Here is a 14,162-nt window from a genome sequence, read left to right on the forward strand (position 1 = left end):
ACAAGGGGACCAAGCTGCTTCTCATTACAGCGAGCCTCTGCTCCCTTTTTCCTGGCAGGCCCCCAAATCCTACTCCTCTTGTTCAACCCAGGCAGAGATTTTTTTATCAGGTCTCTAAGCTTGGCCCCAAGGTTCCCCCAAAGGCATTTTTGCGCCCTTTTCAACTACATTAATGGAAGAACATCTCTAAGCATGTCACACAAAGCCAGCCCAGGTAAGTGATGCCAAGCACCCTCATGGATTGCCCAAGGCCATGCAGAAAGTCCATGGCAAAGCCCAGCTCTTGCCACTTTCTGCAGCCAACATAACCCTTCCTGCAGCTCCTGGCCTTTGGGCAGCTTTTTGTGCTTGTTCCCTGCCCAGGTTCCTGAACCAAAGGTAAAGGTGGTAAGCGGAACAGATTTGCACTACTGGAAATCCTATGTTTAGATGGATTTAGATCCAGGAATCCTCTTTTCCCATGTAAAAAGCTCAATTCAGAGAGATCTTTCAGGGAGGGATCCTAAAGGTGGCCATAAAAAAAATGGAAAATGCTCACTGAGAAGCAACAGGAAGACAAATCTTACCCTTTTCCCCTTGAGATTCTTTTCTATGAACGTTTCCCATGGCATACACAAGAAATTGCACCTATTTAGCACTATTGATCCAGCTTACTTCAGTAACAAACCACATTAAGTTAAAATCAATACCAGCCACTCTTAAACTGATTTAGGAGTGTCCACACAAAGGGGCTCATGCCAATTCAGACAGATCTGTTTTGTTACCAATTTAGTTAAAACGTGAGATCCAGGGGTTGAGCTGTGCTCTGAATGACTTAAAGGCATTAACTCAAGTTTCATCGATAGCTCCCCATGGGGAGGACACCAAAGGCCAAGAGTCGCTGACCAATGCCCATCTTTCTTGGAAAAACATAAGGTCTCCATGGCTCCAAAAGCCAAAGACCCGGGGAGAAACCCAAAGACCTGGGGGTTATTTTATTGCTGTGGCCCAAACTTTGCACCAAAACAAAACAAAAAAACAAAAAAAAAAAAAAAAAAAAAAAAAACACACAAACATGAAGGTGCTTGAGCCCAACAGATCAGAAAGCTGCATTTTTATCCCTCTCCCTGGAATATTTACTCTGGGGCTGCATGAATCACAGACAGCTTTGCCCGCCATAAATCCACCAGTGCCATGCTTTGCAGTTCATTTTGCTGCAGCATCAAAGCAACCAAGGTTAGGAGATGTAACATGAGAGAGGGTTTCTGGGTGCTGTATATCACAGCAGCCTGGTTGTGTTTTGACACCGTTTGCTGGTTTAATATCTTAGGGTCTGCATGTGTGTGGAAGAGGCTTGAGGTGAGCACCAGGGAGTGAAGCACAAATTTTATCATACCCCATGACATCATAGCATCACAGGCTGCCCTTTGAGCTGGGCTGTAAATCTGCTTAACAGGAACAGAGGAACAAGGATTCTTACTTCAAATGAGATGAGGTTTTAACATTTAATGAAGTGAAAGCTCAGGGGTCTCCATCAGATACCAGCCCATGCAGCTGGCGGACAGACCAGAAGGAAACCATACTGGGTGCTGTCCCCTTAAGTGCTGACAAACCAAGGGGAAAACATAATTATTATTATTTAAGGCTTGAACTTCAGAGGGAAAATTTCATAGAATCTGCCTTGAATAAGTCAGGACATCAGGATTTTTGGAGCAAAAGATTTTGGCCTCAGCAACACCAGCTAATCTATGACAGAGCAGAGAAGAAAGCTTCCCCCTCCCATCCTTATTTGCTGGGATATAAGAACAGTGAGGCCTCTCTGGAAAGACGGGCAGAGCGAGCAAGGTTCCAACACATAGGGACATTAAGAAACCCCTCAGTGAAAGAAGATAGCTCTAACTCTAGTTGTCATAGAGATGAAAAAAAAAGTTTTTTTTTTTTTAATTTTAAAAACCAGCACTTTATGGATGTTCCTGGGTTCACAATGGTAACAGGGCATGGGAGAGGTTCCAGGGCACCCACCTGCTACTGCAGGACCAACAGGGCTAACCTCCTGCCCAGTCCCTCCACCCAAGTAACCAATACTTCCACCTCTAGTCCCCACAAAGCTCCCTGCTCTTTCATTCCTCCTCCTGCCACCTTTCTCCTCAATCTCCACCTGAAGCCACAGGTATCATTTCCCAGCCTTACTCATTACCTTGGGAGGCCAGGATCAGCCAACCCACTAAAATACCTCTGAAAGGCAGAAAACGCCACACTTCACTACTGCTCATCCACCTACAAAATGTGCATGTTCAGGCATTTTGCTCCTAAGCTCTTTTTTAGAACCTGCCATTCAAAAGTGGTTTGGGGTTTAAGTTTCAGGCTGTAATTCTGCAGAGCTTTGTGATGTTCTGGATACCTGGGAAAGGTTTGCAAATCCTTTTCCCTGGTGTTACCAGGTAATAATTTGTTGCATAGAGAGGTTCAAGAGTCCTACTTAGGTTGATGAATTAAACACAGCACTGTTTTAGGAACTGAATTGAACCATTTTCTCCCCTCCTTTACAGCCTCAAGGCACTCCAGCTTTCACCTTCTGTTTCATAAAATTTACAAGAATGGGTCTTTTCCCAGAGTGAATAAACAAGGCAAAGAAAACATCTTCCTTGCTTCGCTGTTGGGTACAGAGGTGAGGCAGGATGAGTCCCCGAGCCCTGGGGCCACCATGGCAACAGGCACTCGGGTCCCAGGAGCCAGGCAGGGCTGGCACATGCCACCCCAGCTCCAGGGCACAGGATTTCCCCCAAACATGGCCCAGCCCCTCTGTATCTGCATGTTTCCCCATTAGCTTCTGCATTCTCACACTGGAAGCAAACCCATATGGGAAGAGCAGCTCATGCCTTTCCCCGACACTACACTAAAAACCTGAGTAGCACGCAAAAGGCTGGCTTGCCCCAGGGAGCATGACGGAGCTGGGAGGGCTGGCATCTGTCACCAGGCTTAATACTCAGGCTGAAGGACAGAGCCACCGCTGTGACGTGCTATGACAAGTTTTGGATCAAGGACTCCAACCACAAGGCCCCAGTTACCATCAGGATGGTATCAGCAGGAAAAGCCAGCACACATCCCACACGGCCATTTGAGGTCCTCCCTGTGACAGAGAATTAAAGAAAACCCTTCCTGGTGGGTGCTGTGGCGCAGGGAGACAGATGAAGAAGCTTTCTCTAGTGAGTACGCACAAATTAAACATTTTCCTGCCCCCAAAGCACCAGTCCTTGTGGCTTCCCCATGCAGGACGTACATGGGGAGGGGAGGCTGGTCAGGGACAGGACCACCAAGAGGGTTGCACTGGTGGGTGAGCACAGCAAGGCAGCTGGTGTTGCTTAGAACAGTGGTATGTGGAGAAGAGTTAATGAAACCACACCCTTATCTGCACAGAGCCCACATCTGGAGAAGCTTTTACCCCTGTGATTTATATCTTCAGTGCCGAGTGCTAAAGCCACACGACGATTTAAGCGCCTGCACTGATGATGGTGACAAGGTGGCATTTAGTCCATCTCACCTCTTTGAGCACAAGTGGGTTTTTGCTGTGCCAAATGCACTTTGCAACAGGAAGACTTAAAACCCAGTTGCAAAATACACTGGGTGCAGCGATAAGAGACTCACCTGTTTCCCCCACCAGCTGATGGGGGCAGCGAGGCTCCTGCCAGCCCTCTGACTGCTTGCTCTGCCCCCGCTCCCCCCATGCTGCACGGGACATCCCCACAGTGCTCCAGCACAAATCCCCATGCCTGGCTCCCGGGCCCCTTCCAGCCTCCATGGTATTTACAGCCAGCCCATAATTCTGTTTGGTTCTTGGAAAATGCCACAAACCAAGTCATTTCTGCATTATCCCTGCAAAAGCAATGACAAAATAAGAAAAGAGATTGGGGTTTGTGGTTTCAAAGGCAGCGCTTAAGTGCCTATCAACCACATCCTCACAGCCCTTTCTGCTCTACAGCTCCAGTAGAAGTTAAATACGTCTGAGCCTTCCTGCAGCCCCCTCACAGCCAAATCTCACCCAAACCAGACACCACACTTTGAGCCCCAGGTCAGAAGGAAGGCCAGGGGTACTCCTAGGGTCAGGGTAAGGAGCAAGGAGGGAAGGACGCCCCTTCATGCCGTGATACTGCCACAATGCAGGATGGCTCTGCAGAAGAGGATGCAGAAGGGGCAGATGCTGTGCCTGCTGTCCCCAGTTAACTCTTCCAGCTGTGCCCTGGCTGCCCCAGCCTGCAAGGCATCCCTCAAGGCCACGAGGGCTCAGAAGTGCCCTGGCTGTGAGTCAGCAGCCTAGCAAAAGGCAGCGAGCAGCTCAAGGGCGCCTGCTTCTATCTGCAGCCCTGCCATTGATTCAGCATGAGAGATTAAGAAAGTAGCTTTACCACATCCTGGCAATATGGGGATTTAAAAAAAAAAAAAAAAAGACATTTGTTTAATCAGGATTTGCAGAGCACTGAGATACCCCAGCACCAGTAAGTGTGGGCTATCACCACCGCATGCTTGTCACCAGGTGACAGGGTGCACAAAGCCAGCCCAGGCTCCGCGCCTCAGCCACAGCCCTGATATGTGCTACTGGAGGTGCCACCCTACCCTTACAACACGCTGCCCAGGGTGTGAGCACACCTGGGACGTGCAGCAGGATCAGGCCTTTGTGGTCATCTTTGGCTCATTGGGCTGCTGCAGGGATGCACCTTGCACCAGAGGCTGAGCACCAGGGGGAAAGGAGTTTCTCCTGCTGTCCTACCACAAAACTAAACCATGGCATCTTCTCCCCCTTACCTTCGAAGCAATAACCATGAGAGAGAGGATATATTGCTTTTTAACAAGTGCCACAGGACATCCATTTCATTAATTTACGCAGGAGGCATGGGGGGGCAGTTCAATAAATTCTCCCAGACTATTGCTTTGAAACAAACAACCCCACATACCCAGGCTGGGGATGTCACAGCAGAGGCTTTTATCCAAATGAGCTATGTTTGCCATGGAATGACTAAAATGCTTCAAGAAAAAAAAAAAAGAGGGTGGAGAGAGAAGCCGCTCCCCACAAAAGGCAACGTAGCCCTGGCACATTGTTTGAACTCCCAGTGGGGTATTAAAAAAATAAAAATAAACCCCCTCTGAACCACAGCTGCATCCTCAGTTGCACTGCTGTGTTATTATAGCTCCAAGGGAGAACGGCATTTGCTCATCTTTTTCTTCTCCCTCCACCCAAAGAGGAGAGCGTGTTCCTTTCTGACAGCCCCATTCAGCAGGTGGCCAGCATAGCTCCACGGCCTGGGGGCTGCAGGGAAAGAGGGGCTCGGGGGGGGGGGGGGGGTTCAGGAGGGGACCTCTTGCAGTGCTTTAGTGGCCAGGCTGAGCAAGGGAAGGCAGCGCGTCCCCCAGCACAGCAGGGCTGCAGATGCAAACAGTGAATACAAAATCCTGCCTGAGACCGCAGCACTTCTGCAACAATAGAAATAAATAGCTCCACATTTGTTTGTTTAGGAACTTCACTTGTGAGGGATTTGCTCTGTGCTACCGATGAGGACACAGGGATGAGATGCAGGTGGCCCTGTAGACCTCGCTCCTGCTAACACCAGTCCCTGCTGGGATGCTCGGTGCCCTCCCCACTGCAACACCCCAGAAAACCCATAGGAGCAGCTCTAGCAAGGAGAAAGAGGATAAAGAAACACTTTTACCCCATAAAAAGGATGCAGCTGGGCTGGGGCTGCCACAATGCCTCTGAGCATCACAGCTCAAGAACCTCTTCCTCACCCAGACAGCTCACATCATCAGAAGCAGCGGCACAGACCCTGAAGCAGCACAGGCAGAAGGAAGGAGTGGTGAAATGCCAATCAAGGTTACCCCGCTGATCTGCAGCAAAGCCAAAACTAGAAGTTTTATCTACTGGCACCTACTGTACCACTAGTTTCCATTAGATTATGGCATAATGACTTGCTCTTTAATTGCACAAGCTTCAGGCTTCCCAGTTCCCATTTCACCTTTCCCTTTCATATCACTGCTTCTGCAGAAAGCAAACCAGAGGCAGCCAAATACCAACGTGTGCAAACACATCCCTACCCTTGCCATCCAGAAGAACATATCAAACAAATGTGACATCAGTGGCTCAGGCACATACTGTTCTCTCCCCGTGCTAGTCTCTGCGTTTTATCAGGAACAAACCTTTCATTTGCACACCTATCTCCAAGATCCAAATCTGAGGCTTTGTCTCTCCTTGTGCTAAAAATACTGACAGGCTACGATGGTGAAGCTTGGAGAGCAAAACAAAAAGACATAGCAAAATTAGCTGACCCAAAGCTGGAGACAAACAGACTCACCCATGCTCCAGACCCACCTGAGGCTTGTTTCAGGACCAGGATTCAAGCTGCAGAAAGTCAACATCAGGTCAGAAGCTCCCAGTTCTCAGGAGAACCAGCCAGGCAGCAGGGAGTATCCATCCTGCAGGGGAGCAATGCTGCTGCAAAACTTCCCAAAGCACACAGCTGCTTTTTAAATGTGCTCCATGTGCCTCTTGGGAACCACTTCCATTTCCTCCAGCCCCATATACTCCTTTTCATGGTTTTGTACATCATTGCCAGGAACTGAACTGCAGCCTAGACCTGTACATGAGGTATTTTCCCCTTCAGGCCCTGTGCATCTTCCCTTGGGTCTTTACAGCTTGCGGGCACAGGCAGTTCCTGTCCTCTGCCACCCCTGAAGGCAAACATTGAAGGGAGAGCTTGCAAGCATTTGTTTAAACAATTGGCAAATACACAGCTGTTATCAGAAAGTGTTCATTCTGATCAGTTCTACCATCAGATAAGATGAAAAACAAAGGGGGTTGTTAAAGAGTGTACAAAAGTACATTTTTGGCCAATAGTTACTTTTTAAAGTTTCTAGTTATAAAAAAAGAGAGAATTTCTTATTTATGAAGAGTTATTTACTTATTTATGAAGAGTTTTTTCCCATGTTTTTCCAGGGCTTGTTTATAAAAGCTTTCCATGAATACCAGTATTCCCACTGCCTCCAATTTCTACAGCACCCATCGCTGCAGTGTCTGGGCACCTCACAAGTCTCAGTTAACATCAGCCATCCCAGAAGGTAAGAGCAGATCAACAAATCCACCCCAGCTTCAGGCAGACCCCTATGGGCACCCTGTAATACTACAGAGTGCTACCAGGTCTGAACCCTAAGTGGCTGTCTTTTAGCCCTGAAGTCAATCCTATTGATTTGTCCCCCTCCCCAACTTTTCCCCATGTTTTAACACTGATCCCATCACCACGCCCTCATAACTTTTACTGGGCCGATCTACGTGGGAGCCATAAGATAGCCAACTGCTGATATTCTCATCTGTCCAGCACAGGCTGGAGCACAGATAGATTATTTGGTTAGCTGCTATCCAGCACACCTACAGCAGGGCAAGAGGAGAGACATCCTGAGACAGAGCCTCAACCCTTTCAGCTACCCCAAAGCTCCTGTAAGATATCAGCTGGGATTTGACCTTGTAGCCCCTTGGGCACAGGGCACTCTTACACTGCTTTTATAGAGACAGCATCTCACAGCTATATCATGCAAAAATTATACTAACAAACAGTTAAATTACATGCCATAAGCAAAAACCAACATGAGATTAGGACTACCCATACTTTGCCCTACAGCAGCCTCATCAGGGAGTTTGAGGCTCACAGAATTGCAAGCACTTGGATTTACTCTCCCTCTGACCCTCCCAAAAGTGGGTTACCTAGCTTATAAAGCCCTCTCCTCCCCAAGGTAATGCATGCTACCTTACTCTTTTCCATCCAAACAATCACCAAAGCCTCACCCAAAGCAAGGGACCCCAGCCCACAGCCACCCCACAGGCTGAGAGCACACCCCAGAGCAGCCCAGAAATCCCAGCTAGCCAGCCAGCCAGCCTGGGGGGCTTCTTCTACAGCCTTAAGTAGGAGATTGCCAGAACCTCTTCTGCTGACCACAGCCACCTGTCCCTGCTCTCCTCGCTCATTACAAACGAGATACACCCCAGCCAATTAGCTAATAATTAAACCCCACTTCCAAAGCTCAGGAGCTTTTAGGACCCCTGCTCCCAAGCTAAGACAAAGCCTCCTTCTGGCCAGCCTCCATGGGCTGAGCATGTTCAGGTCTCGGGGGGCTGCCGAGCAGCCGGTGCCCACCCTGCCCATGGCCAGGCAATGCACAATGTGCAGGCTGCGACTTCCCCAGCCCCATGCTCGCCTCGCCTGCTGTTCTCCCCTTTTATCTCTCCTCGCTGCTACAGATAAACACCAGCACCAGCAACCAGAGCTCTTGGTCTCCTGCCAGAGTCTCTTCCTCCCTGCAAGTTGTCCATAGGGAGGTTTGGGCCACCAGCCTTTGCTCTGCTGGTTTTTATTTCCAGTCCTGCCCTGACCCCCGGGCTCCCCAGCCCACGTGCAGCTCTGTACCCGCTGCCTGCCTTCGCGGGGCGTGCGGTTTCCCTCACCTGCTCATTTGACAAGCTGTAAGCCTGCTGTTTGCTAAGCTTAGAGATTATTCTGCCAGCCAGGAAACCATGTGAGATCGGTGGCAAGACCTGAACTGAAAACAAAACTCGAGACAAAAGCGTTCAGAGAGGCTGCAAAACGGCTCCGATTAGCAGCAGGCGACAAAGAGGCTTTCACAGGCAGCACACACTGCCCTCCATTAGCTGTCACTGCAGAACGAATTTGCTGAACTTGGGAGCCAAAGGAATGGAAAAAAAAAAAAAAAAAAAAAAAAAAAAGAGCTTGATCCAAGGAGCAAATCCTACCAAACTTGGGCTGGGAGGCAGGGCGGGGGCGGCACAGCTGAGGCTCAGCCTCTGCTCCCTGTCCTCCAGCTGCCCTGGGGATGCTCCTTGTATTCCTCCCACTGGAGCAGCATGTGGACGTGCAGTGACTTGGATTCATTGCCTACAGAAAGCAGCCAGAACTTCCCTGCTCTCCCAGCCCTCGGCCTGACAGCAGCGAGGGTGATGGGGCTGGGGTCCCTTTGGTGCCTGGGCTGGGATGGGAAACGGCTGCTGGTCAGCAGGACGCGACGGCCTCGAGGTAAAAGCAGAAACGTTTTAATAAGAAATGTGCCTCTGAGTCACGATGCTCCAGGGACCAGTGTATTGCCAGGGCTTATCCACCAGCCTTGCTCGGGGACTTTCTTAAGGTCAGGATCTGGGCTTAAAATTGCCCATCTGTGAACAGAATAAACACTTGGTCATGTTTGCTCGCTCAAGCTAGAGGTGATTCACTCGTAATAGCTTTCAGAGGGAAAATTATGTGAGTAATACTTTGAGAAAGAAGGTATGAAAAATACAGAGAGGGAAATTTGTGATGTATTTAATAATCATGAGCACTCACAGAATCATGATCCTCTTACAGAGCCGCTTCCAACACTCACAATTATTTGATTGTGCTGCTGTGGAGCGTGCTAACCCTAAAATGTTCAGCAAATACATTTGTGTCACTCAGTCCTATCTGTGTTTAGAGAGCATCTTGGAGCACACATTAAACACTTCAGCTGCTGAAGCGAGTGTCAGCGCTGTCCCAGGAGCCTCCGAAGTAAATGATGTTGTTAACCACATCACGGGAAAACCCGTATTCATCTCGGCTCTCTGCAAACCTGGTTTGCAACACCAGAGCCACAGGTGTCAAAGCTGGCACATCGGCTCATTGGCAGCGGCTCGCAGCAGTCGAGTCTGGCAGAGAAATGGCAGCCTGGTACATCTGCCCACCCCTGCCCCACGCGATGGCTTCAGACAGGCAGTCAGAGGTACAAAAGCACCTGGTGCTGGGTTAATTCCCCAGGAGCAGTAGCTGATGTTACTGCTGACAGCTTCCAGCAGCACCCATCAGTGTCCCGGAGCCTGGGGCAGCAGCAGGGAGGCTGGGCAGGCTCCCCGTGGCTGCAGGGCTGTTGTGTTCCTCCAGCTCTTCTGGCCTCTGCAGGTATAATTGCTTCTTAGGAGGTGTCCTGTTCTTACTAACATGTATAGAAATGCATCCTGCTCTCCCATTCCTTGTTTCCATACATCTGCCCATGTTTTGTGTGGGGACAGCAAGGGATGTGCTGTACTTCCAGCAGGCTCTCTAGGAAGCTTGGCAAGGGCAGCAGGCGCTGGGCTTCCCTGGCCACCAGCACTGGATTAATGACTTTGCAAGGCAAGCTGCTGTCACAAACCTTCGGGGCAGTCCCTAGGGACAGCGCTTTGGAAGTGAGCACATGCAGGTATTTGGGTTCTGCTTTCCTGGGGTGGATGAAGAGCAAACAGGCTGTAGGCAGCTCCAAGAAGGCAAAGAAAATCTCTGGGACCAGAGGAGCAAGGAGCTCGGGGCCAGCCTGGGTGCAGCAGGGAGATGCTCAGCTCCCAGCCTTCTGCTCCTCCTCGCTGCCCCTGCCACTTTGCACCAGGAGGCCTTGCACCGCGCAGCACTAGGACTCCTGCCATGGCTGTAATGTAATTTTGCATGTGTTAATTTCATTTCTTGGCTTTGCTTAATATCAAGTTGTTATTCTGCTGAGATCGTAACCAGGAACGGGTGAAGCTGGTTCTGAGAAAATAGCCAAGCCCATGCCTTTCATTTCCCCTCTCCTCCCAGCTGCCGTGACCTTTGCCCATTATTAGAACCAAAATTGAAATAAGCCTTCTCTTTCTGAGGCTCTGAAATGCTCAGCTCTGAGTCAAATTTATGAAACAAGGGAACTGATTCAGACGGCCACAAGCTATTGTTTCGGTTCCACCTTAAAGCGGTTCCAGCTCTGTCAGCTCTTTTCTTTCCTCTTAAAATGTGACTGGGAGCAGCCCAGCCAGAGGCCAGCAGGCACAGGGAGCCCCCAGCACCCCGGCCCCTCGGTGCTGCTCTCCCCACCCCGGCACAGAGGGGACAAATCCTGCCCATCGCCACCCCACTAGGAAACCAGCGCCGAGCTGGGAGGCTCTTGAGGCACGAGCTGCCCTTTGGAGCAGAGGGAGATCACTTCATGGTGCTGCTGGCTCCCAAAGCAGCCAGAGGCTGGAGTTTTATCCCTTGCAGAAGTAAAGAGGTCCCACTCGTAGGGCTGCACCGCTCAGCTCGCCCACCGCAGCACGCCTGCTGTTAGCGACCCCCACAGCAAACTCTGGTTATCAGCGCGGCTCGTGCAGCACCTGAATAAGGACTAATTGCAGGGCTGTAAGCACTTTTTCCGATCTCGCCGTGTTTCTGAACCACAGGTTTGTACTGGTACAGCGACCTCGGTGCAGCCTCACCCATGCACACTTCTCCAGAGCAGGTAAGCCAAGCCCCAAGGGAAAAGGCTATTATGAGTCCTCTGAGTCACGGTGTGCCTTCTCCGGCTGTTCTTCAACCTGATACCGATCCATACTTCTGTTAGAAGCAGAAATTAAGCAGCTGAACAAGTAGCTGGGGAGGCACATTAAAGACTTCTTCATCAAAGGTGATTTCAAAATATTTTCCAACTCTGCCTTCTTTACTGTAAATACACCACCCAAGTTTCTAGGGGCCTTTGGGGTAAGAAGACTGGTGTTGTAAGGAAGCATCTGCTCTGCCAAAGCCTGACATTTGAGGAGCTCCTACTTGCAAAATAGTGCAGGCACCTGTTGTTTGTTTTGGCAATTCTGAAATCACAGCGTTCCCAGAGCCTCCACACAGGCACTGTCTCAGGGAGAGCTCTTGCTCTTGGTACTGGAAGACATCACGTTATCTAAAAAAAAAAAAATTAAAAAAAATCTCAAGGTTTCTGAATGGTTTAGTAAAGATTGTGTGAAAAGAAATTCTTTGCAACTGTTATATTGCTGAGATTCAGGCCCAAAGGCCAAAAAAGTTGTCTGCTCTTGTCTTCACTGGAGGGAAGGGCTGCTAGCCGTGACTGCGCTGGCACAGCTTCTGGTCACAGAGGAGGTTGTGGGTGAGGGAAGGAGGCATTTGCCTTGAACCTGCCCATCCCTTAAGTGTTTGCAGCCAGTGACACTCAGGATGCCGCTCATCTCCAGGCCGTGATGGGCTCCAGCCAGGATGACCAGCCAGGTTTGGACGCTGAGGGGTGAATCCAGCCCTGCCTGGCGCTGGGCAGAGCAGCCCACACCACCGAGCAGAAAGCTCCAAAGGAAACAGAGCTCACGGCAGCTCCAGAGCACAGGCGTAAGGTTTCTCATCTCCTTAGCATCTCCCAGGCCACAGGCTGCAGCCAGTAGGAGTTGCACCCACACAACCTGCTGGCAAAAAAAATCCCAAACAAAACAACAACAGCAACAAAACAGATGCTGCAAACCAAGGCTTAAAGCAACTAAGAGCTAGTGCTGGTGCGTATACACGCCGGCTCAGATCTGTGCTGGTGCAGGGCCCTGGCTTGGGGCAGGATCAGAGACTATGCATCAGGTAGGGACGGTGGGACAATGTCTGCAAGGCTTGTTGTGCTCTTCCAGAAAAGCAGCAACCCCCGGGATGTTAGCTGCGGAGTTGTGCGTGAAATAAGAAGCTGCTGCCTTAACTCCCAGCTTCGCGCCCGAAACACGTTTGTTTTGTATAGCTTTTATGCAGAAAATTTTTTCAGACACCCAAGACAGTTGTGATTACTCACCTTAATGTTCAGCATTTATCCATATCTCTCTCACGGTAGTTAACATACGCAAGTCAGCCAGGCTTAGCAAATCTTTGCCCTTTTCTACATTATTGATCTGACATTTCCTCTGGAGTATTTCAACTGAGAATTGAATTAACGCCGTATCTATGGACATTACCTAGTTAAGACGGACCAGCTGCACAGACTGGCACACCCTTTGCTTAGTCAATCACAATCTTCCTTTTATTAATTCATGAAATCTCGTTCTTGTTTCTTAAAAGTGGAAGATGCTGTTAGTAATGCTAATGAAAACTACCAGGCTCATTACACCCCACGCTCTCCCGCTCGCCCAGGAAGAGCCTTCCCCATCCTGCAGAGGCCCAGCCCTGCTGTTCCCAGGCAATAACAACACGTTGTTTGCTTTTCTCCAGACACATTCTGGGAGAAGATCTGCCAAGATATTAACTGTGTCGTGGCCATGAGCACCAGCCCACTGCTAAATCTGGGGCATCTCCAGGGGCCCCCTGGAACAGCCCTGCCTTCGTCCTGGCACCAGCAGGAAGGAAGCATGGCTGTGAAAGGCACCGTGTCAGCTCTTCCCCTCGCTTCCCGTCTCTTCTCAAGCTTAAACCATCAGGTTATTTCCATGGTTAAATACTCGTTTTTCCCTTTTGCTTTCATGTCATTGCAATGCCATTGAAGGATCAGCCGGAAAAAAAAAAAAAAAAAAAAAAAAAAAAAAAAAAAAAAAAAGACTTAGAGAAAGATTGTTTGGCTTGAGGAAGAGGTGTCCTCAGCATAGACCCAACCGCCTTCCCGGATTTATAGGGCTTTCTTTGGTATTTAATAAAGATTGCTGTTCTGACAATAAAGAGAAACATCTGCTGCCTTGTAAGTGTCTGGCCTGCTTTAACAGCCTTTATGTTTCCTTCTTGAGAGAACAGTTTGGATTGATTAAGACTCAAGCAAGTATTTTATACTTTGATACATCCCCAGCTCATTGAAATCTTACCTGAAATCTTTTAAAACAAAACAACGCAAACCAAAATAGTGCATTAAACGAAAGTCTGGAGGACATGTGAAGGTCCAAAGAGTTCAAAGAAGTGCTTTCAAGAATGAAGGCTGGATCCAAAGACATTTGTATTGCTCCAGCCACAAAAGAGGCCTTGGGACGGGGTCTGCACATTGTGCTGCACGCAGGCCAGGATAAAAGCCCAGTGCTGAGGCCGAGTTTGTACATGCAATCGTACAAAAAAAAAAAGCCTTATGCAGGCTAAGCAGGGGCAAGAGCCCCAGGCTTTGACTCAGGCTGATCTTCTACCCAGCCGACGAGCAAAGCAGCCAGGAGCTGCACACTGCAAGATGGAGCAGAGATGTCATGGGAAGCAGAGAGTGCTCTAACTGGGGCTTTGGACTGGAGCGAGATGGGCTTACAGTTTATTTACAGGAAAAATTGTAAATATAGAATAAAGGAAACAAATCTACACTGATGCTTTTTATCACTTGTAAAGCTCTGAATAGGAATCAGTGCAGACTTGTTGGCTCCAAGCATAAAACACCTCTAAGTAAAAAAAATCCTTAACGCCACATGTATTGCCACAGGTTATTTC

At 49.3% G+C, this 14,162-nt stretch overlaps 2 long non-coding RNA genes across 4 annotated transcripts in view; both read right to left on the minus strand.

Moving 5' to 3' along the window:
• Positions 1–1,890: 1,890 nt before the first annotated feature.
• LOC311420577 lies at positions 1,891–7,893 on the minus strand. 3 transcript variants are annotated; one of them, XR_014684377.1, is made up of 5 exons: positions 6,927–7,893; positions 6,338–6,696; positions 5,682–5,795; positions 3,625–3,852; positions 1,891–3,109 (listed from the first exon to the last, which is right to left on the minus strand). It is a non-coding gene; the product is annotated as an uncharacterized lncRNA (long non-coding RNA). The 3 variants fall into 3 exon arrangements; XR_014684378.1 differs by having other exon boundaries at positions 1,891–3,482; XR_014684379.1 differs by having other exon boundaries at positions 7,805–7,880.
• A 2,867-nt stretch (positions 7,894–10,760) lies between these two features.
• LOC311446080 overlaps positions 10,761–14,162 on the minus strand; it is a 42,548-nt gene continuing 39,146 nt past the window's right edge. Inside the window, exon 8 of the long non-coding RNA XR_014698744.1 lies at positions 10,761–11,694. This is a non-coding gene — a long non-coding RNA (uncharacterized lncRNA). The remainder of the gene's footprint in view (positions 11,695–14,162) is intronic.

This window comes from Aythya ferina (genome assembly GCF_964211825.1).
Source record: "Aythya ferina genome assembly, chromosome: 17".
NCBI classification, from domain to species: Eukaryota; Metazoa; Chordata; class Aves; order Anseriformes; family Anatidae; genus Aythya; species Aythya ferina.